This window comes from Stegostoma tigrinum, unplaced genomic scaffold (assembly GCF_030684315.1).
Source record: "Stegostoma tigrinum isolate sSteTig4 unplaced genomic scaffold, sSteTig4.hap1 scaffold_126, whole genome shotgun sequence".
NCBI classification, from domain to species: Eukaryota; Metazoa; Chordata; class Chondrichthyes; order Orectolobiformes; family Stegostomatidae; genus Stegostoma; species Stegostoma tigrinum.
Window position 1 is genome coordinate 272,720 of NW_026728074.1, and position 6,955 is coordinate 279,674.

A 6,955-nucleotide genomic window follows, 5' to 3' on the forward strand; every position below is an offset into this window, starting at 1 on the left:
GGGACGCTGGGTCGATCAGGGCAGTCAGGTTTATGGATTTTGGGAAGTGCGTAGAAGCGGGCCGTGAGGGGTTGGCGAACGATGAGGCATGAGGCTGCTGGTGATGAGGTTATGGGTGGTCTGGGAGATGCTGTTTTGGTGGTTGCGGTGGGGTTATGATCATGGGGACCGTAAGAGGAGGTGTCAAAAGCTGACACTTGGCTTATATATAAGTTATCCGTGTAGGAGAAAATTACATAGAATACTTGCACACACAGCAACAAATGTCCCCGAGAATATCAGAGTCAATGTGTGAGCCTCTTCAAGAAGGGCAAGGTGCCTGACTGTCTTTGTTCAGTTGTACAGGTTCACACTTCATTCTCCCCTCCCTTCTAAAGGTTCATAATGCTCAGCCTGGGTTTTTGTGTTTTTTTTTTCATTCCCAGCAACTGCAGTGATTCGGTCGGTGGGGTTCATAAATTGGCACATACCCATGGGCAGCTTGTGGACTATTTCAGCTTCCCCTCCCCTTTGCTGTTCTCGGTGAGACCTTCAAATGATTTTCGTTGCCTGCAGATCAAGAATTCAAAGCTTATTTCACTTTCAACGCCATGAGAAAATTTAGTTTGGAGTTCCAGCAAATGGCTCACCGCCTCACCATGGATATCCCTGCAAGTTTATATCCGAAAACACGTTAACTTTTATGAAGATAACAAAGTGTGAAGCTGGATGAACACAGCAGGACAAGCAGCATCTCAGGAGCACAAAAGCTGACGTTTTGGATCTAGACCCTTCATCAGAGACATGGGATCAGACTGATCTTACCCTCTGCAGACCCATCCACATCACTGGGAACCAGATCTTCTACAACCGGGCCCGTCTCACTTTGACCCTTTCAGTGTCTTGTCTATTTCTCAGTTTTCTCATTGTCCCAGAGCTGAGATGAGATTTGAATTCCTGATGCACAGGAACAAGAATTCTTCCCATGTCTCAGCTCAGTTCATGTCCCAATAACACCTGTGTCAATGCCCGGCCTCTTAAAGAAATGGCAGGTGTCTGGACTGTTTGTGCTCAATCAGAAAGTTCACTCTTCATTGTCCTGTGATTCCAGTTCCCAGGACATTCTGGCATGTGGTCAGGGGTGGGGAGATTTTGAACCTTGTGAAATCCACGTTGATACCCTTGGGCTGCAGAGTTCCCAAGCGCAATATGAGATCCTGTTCCTGCATCTTTCGGGTGACGTCATTGTCTTAATGCAGGAGGCCCAGGATGGACATGTCACCAAAAACAGCCCAGCTAGTCCCCGCCTCCCTAACCATTCCTCCCATCTCAAGCCCCAACCCCACCCCCTACCCACTAACCTCATCCCGCCCCCCTGACCTGTCCATCCTCCCTGGACTGACCTAATCCCCCCTTAACTCCCCACCTACATTCACCTTCACTGGCTCTCACCCTGACTCTTTGACCTGTCTGTCTCCTCTCACCCTGTCTTCTCCTTTCTCCATCTTCTATCCGCTTCCGCCGTCTCCCTATTTATTTCAGAATCCCCTTCCCCTCCCCCATTTGTGAAGAAGGGTCCCGACGTGAAACATCAAGCTTTCCTGTTCCTCTGATGCTGCTAAACCCGTTGTGTTCTGACAAGGCGAGGTATGTTCAAGGCTGAGATAGACAGACATTTCGTCATTTTGGGAGTGAAGTCAATTGTTGGGAAAAGCCTACCTGGTTCACTGATATCTTTTCAGGAAGGAAACTGCCATCCTTACCTGGTATGGCCTATATGTGACTCAAGACCCACAGCAAGGTGGTCAACTCTTTTCTGCCCTCTCTGGAAATTGGAAACGGCTGATAAATGTTGGCCTCTCCAAACATCCCCCTCATCCTGCGTATGAATAAAGGATCTGCAGTTCTTGCTATCACCAGTTAACAGAAGCTTTTCTGCAATACATCTACTGAACAACATCAGATTATTACAGCCCCGTTTTCTCCGCTTTGAAACGTAGGGCAATAATATGAATCATTTCAAAACTTGGAGAAAGACACTTCGCTGGTGAAGGTGCTTCTGGTGTAAGAACAGACTTGGGAGTGTGTGCAAGTCAGGTTGCTTGGATTAGTGTCAAGTAAATTGGTTGGCTTTTAGTGCTTGCATCGCTCAGGCATGGATGCAATTCCCACTTAGGAAATGAAGGTTTATATCTCTTCCTGTTAACCTCAGGAATGAAAATGAGTTGCTGGTTATGCACAGAACACACACCCTGGATCTAGCAGAATCAGTCCAATGAGAGCTTGCCTTCACATTGAAGGGTAATGGCAGCAGTTTCATGGGAATTTGACCACAACAAACTCCCCTCCAAGTATCTCACCATTCTGAGTTTGAACTGTGCCACTGTTCCTTCAGCGTCGCTGCTTCTAAATCCAGGAACTCCCTTCCTAATAACATCAAAGCTGTACCCAAGTGCTAAGGAGTTTGAGTGTTCAATAAAGTAACTCATCACCTCCATCTGTGGGTTAATTAGGGAAGGGCAATAAATCCAATCCCATTGAATGAAGTCCTGTCCCAGGCATTCGGGTTCAAGTTGTAGTTTCTAACTGAACACCTACAATTGGTCAGGAACACGTTCAGAAGCAAAGTGTGGGAGTGAAGCAATGGGAAAAGCAACAATGGCTGTGAGGGGGGGGCGGGGGCATGAGGCAGGAAGTGAGTGTGGAACTGTTGGTGCACGGATCAATGTTGGCTCCAATGGGCCAGGCTTTACATTTGCTCAGTAACCAAAATGAACCTATTCTTCTTGTTAGGTTCCCTCAGTGTGTGTTAACGTTGTTCATGGGCCCCAAGAGAATGGGCCCATGCTCTTTATCCAGTCAGCTGAAACAGGTGAAATTGTCGGTTTTAAACCAAAGGGTCCAGGCCCAAAACGTCAGCTTTTGTGCTCCTGAGATGCTCCCTGGCCTGGTGTCTTCATCTAGCTCCACACTTTATTATCTTGGATTCTCCAGCATCTGCAGTTCCCATTATCTCAGGAGAAAATTGTCTCATTCCATGTATTTTCACAGGAGAATATTGAGCTGTCAACAATCCGTGTTGAAAAGTGGTGTTAGATTGAAATTCTCACTGAGTAACACTGATACAGGAAAGTTCCCCAAGTTACTGTGATTGCGTGGTTAAGGAAATGCCCTAATGGATGGGTAAAAAAATCAGTGTGCAGTAAACAGGCGATCTTGAGTTAAAATCCCAGCGGTGCCTGAGCTTTACATTGAAGATTCCTTGTTTCAACGCTTCTGAAATGCCATATAACAACAAAGTTACTTGCCCCCGCTTTATTCATTCACAGACTGAAGGTGTCACTGGCTCGGCCAACATCTATTGCCCGTTGCTAATTACCCACCATGTTTGCTGTGGGTCTGGAGTCAGACGTAGGCGCGATCAATAAGGATTAAGGATGCCTGAAGGACATTAGGGAACCACATCGGTTTTGGTCCCCTGATAATGGATGTATGGCCATCATTGCATTCTAAATTACACATATTTATTGAATTGAAATCCCATCATTTTCTGGGGGTGATATTTGAACTTTGGTCTCCAGAACGTTACCTGGCTTTCTGAATAAACAGTCCAGCGACAATACCACTCAGCCATTACTTGCCCTGTCTGTGCAGAGAACTGAGCATGGTTCCTATGTTTTAGTGCAGACAGTTATCATTTGATGCTGGCACTCCTGTCGCCTGTTTTCTCCCCATCAGGGAATGGTTTCCTGCTAACAAATAATTCATCCTGAGGTTTGGTCGGGATAACAAGGTGAGGCAGAATAAACTGCAGCCTTCCTGCGGAATATTGTGGTAATGAGACAGGCACCACGAGCTGATCACACTCATTCTCTGCTGTCACCATTCATTCATTTTACACCAACAGTAAAAACATCACAGCAATCATATAATTGTGGCATTTTGTTTCTTTTCTGGTGGATTAGGAATTCTATTTAGAAGTCGAAACACTCATCATGTTTTGAGGGAATAAATGTCTCCTTGGCTCAGTCCTAAGTAACAGAAACACTATTCGGAGAATGTGAGCCCAGTTCCAGGCTTTACAATCGGGGTGGGAAAGCCTCTCAGCAGCTCCAGTCTCAAACACTGTCCAGTCTTCAGACTTTTCAAAGTTCAGCAATGGGAAATGAGGGATATTGATATAGAATCCCTACAGTGTAGAAACAGGCCCTTTGGCCCAACAAGTCCACACTGAACCTCAAAGCATCCCACCTCCCTATAATCCACCTAATCTACACATTCCTAAACACGACGTGCAATTTAGCACGGCCAATCCACCCACCCTGCACATCTTTGGACTGTGGGAGGAAACCCATGCAGACACGGACATTACACAAATTCCACACAGACAGTCGCCAAGGCTGGAATTGAACCCTGGTGGCTGGCACTGTGGGGCAGTAGTACTAAACACTGTGCCACTGTGCTGCCCTCAATATGGATGGACGGAGTTGGAGAATATAAAATTTGGTGAGGTGAATACCCAGAGACAAATAGAGATGCATATTGAGGTAGACACTAAAAGGGCCAATTCTCCATTCGACATCGCTGCTAACTAACTGAAAGGAAAAGGCAAATAAACCCTTTTAAGCAGAGCCTTTCAGCACCTGAGGGCCACGGAAGCAGCATTACCGGCGATAAAAGTCTGTTAAAGTAGTAAAGTTGACGATGGGAAATTAATGTGATATTTTAATAAATATGCTGATTTGACAGATATAAGTGATCATTTCCCTGGCATTATAATATAAAAAGGCATAACTGACCTGGTTCTGATGAACAGTCAGTGGATCTGAAATGTTAACCGTACCTCTCCACAGATGCTGCCAGGCCTGCTGGGCCTCTCTGTCAATTCCTGTTTTTGTTTCAGATTCCCAGCATCCACAGTTCTTTGTTTCACGTTAGCTTGAGTATCGTTTGGGACACAGTTAGTTACCTCACAGCCCCTTTCCTTCTCCTCATAGGGAGGCGATGCAATCCATGCAATCGATTGTCGGAAGAACCCTCCGGTTCACTAATGCCCTTTAGGGACAGAAACTGCCCATCCTCACCTGGTCTGGCCTACATGTGACTACAAAGCCCCAGCAATGTGGTTGATTGAATATTTGCTGCCGAGCCAGAGACGCCAGTTAATGAATAAAAGTACAATGAGTCAGCAAAGCTGTCATCGCTAAAAGCGAGGAGGTAAGATCTTCCACTCAGTATTTCAAACCAGGGCCGTGGTTCCAAAAGCGCCAAATCCGAACCACTAGACAACCAAAGAACATGCCGGAGATGCTTGTGTCATTTCTCAAAAACGTTGTTTTTGCCTTTCCATTTTCGATCCTTTTGGTGACAGGTCAGTTTCTCCCAGTCTGAGTTATTATCGCGTGGAAAGAGACTATCAGGGCCATTGTGTCTGTGTGTGTCGTCAGGCATCTATCCTATTCTAATCTCATTTTCCAGCATTTGGCCCACCGTGTTGTGCATTCTGACACATCAAAGGCAAACGTCATTGAGATTAACCCTGTAATCAAGGTTTTGTGACTGTAAAACAGTGTTACAGCCTACTTATGGAACTCATCCTCATGTTTAGCCACAGAGGGAGATACACAGGCACATTGCTCAGGATGACACTAACTCCAGGCGCTTCACGTTCACTCTCTGTTCCCACACATGTTTTGCCCACAACAGGCAGATTTATATGGAGCACAAGCAAGTTCTCCAAGCAATGAGACCTATTGTTCTGAGCTCAGAAATGAAGCCAACAGTGAGCTGAAAAGGTCCCCAAAACTGCTCAACTTCCAATTTCGTAGTTTAGCTTCAGGGAATTGGCAACGAAATCACCCACCCTCAATTCCAACTTCAGGTGAACATGTCATCTTGCTAGCCTTGAAAATGGGCAGGTTGCACTCAAGCCAGGCAGGACTCGAACCTGCAATCTTCTGATCCGAAGTCAGACGCGTTATCCATTACGCCACCGGCTCGCAATGATGAACTGGCTTCTTGTTGAGTTGAGATGTTTACAGGGTCCAAGGTGGAAATGTGATACATGAGGTGAGCACCAGCTAAGGCAATCTCTGTCACTGCTTCATTTCAATGGGCCTCATTTTGTGAAGCAGAAAATTTCACTTGCAAAAAAAAAACAAATTTGTCCTCAGATGCCTGCTTCATTGTCATCTGTTTCTCTGCTGAGACTTGGCATCATTTCATTCAGTTATTGCGCAAGTTTACCGACCAATCCAGTGAAACATAATTTCATACGATTACTAACCCTAAACCTTGGTCAGGTAAGTGAATGCATGTGATGTATTCGCAGCAAACACCCTTTTTGATCATAGGCTGAAATTGATTTCATAAAGAACCACCCCCAAGCTCCCCCAAACATTAAAAAAATACATCAGAGGCAACAACGGCTCATGTCGGATTCAAGCCAGCAACTTGTCACATTTCTAACAGCCACCTGATGTGAGAATCATACCACACGGCCAATGACGCAGTCTGAGGACACCCCACTTAACAATAAATGAGGTGCCACTCAGGCAGTGATAGTCTCCCTACCTTGGATGTAGGAGAAAGAGTTCAAGTTTTATCTGCTCCAGAGGTATGTAATAAGATATCTGAACGTGTTGCTTAAAAAAAATCCTACTTCCCAATGCAGCAGTGAATATTTTCTTTTTGTTCTGTCTCTCTACCACGGAGTCAGAGCTCTCTCCATCAACAAATGCATTAAGCCATTTCGCCACGGGCAGGCAGTGCTGGGAGTGGTATACACGTTGTCGCTGTCTGTCAAACACTGGAAGAAGGAAGGAGCAGAAGGCATGGAATCAGACTTGTGCAGCAAATTTTAAAGGCGATTTGGAACTTTCACCAAATGACATTGATCAGAGGCAGACAGAAAGATGGAGAGCTGCTGGGAAAGATAGAAGTCGAAACTAGAGATTAGTCTGTACAGCAACTTAAA

The 6,955-nt window shown here is 45.6% G+C and overlaps 1 non-coding gene across 1 annotated transcript; it reads right to left on the reverse strand.

Moving 5' to 3' along the window:
* Window positions 1-5,905: 5,905 nt before the first annotated feature.
* On the reverse strand, window positions 5,906-5,978 carry trnar-ucg (transfer RNA arginine (anticodon UCG)). The gene has a single exon. It is a non-coding gene; the product is annotated as a tRNA-Arg (tRNA).
* Between the last annotated feature and the right edge of the window lie 977 nt (window positions 5,979-6,955).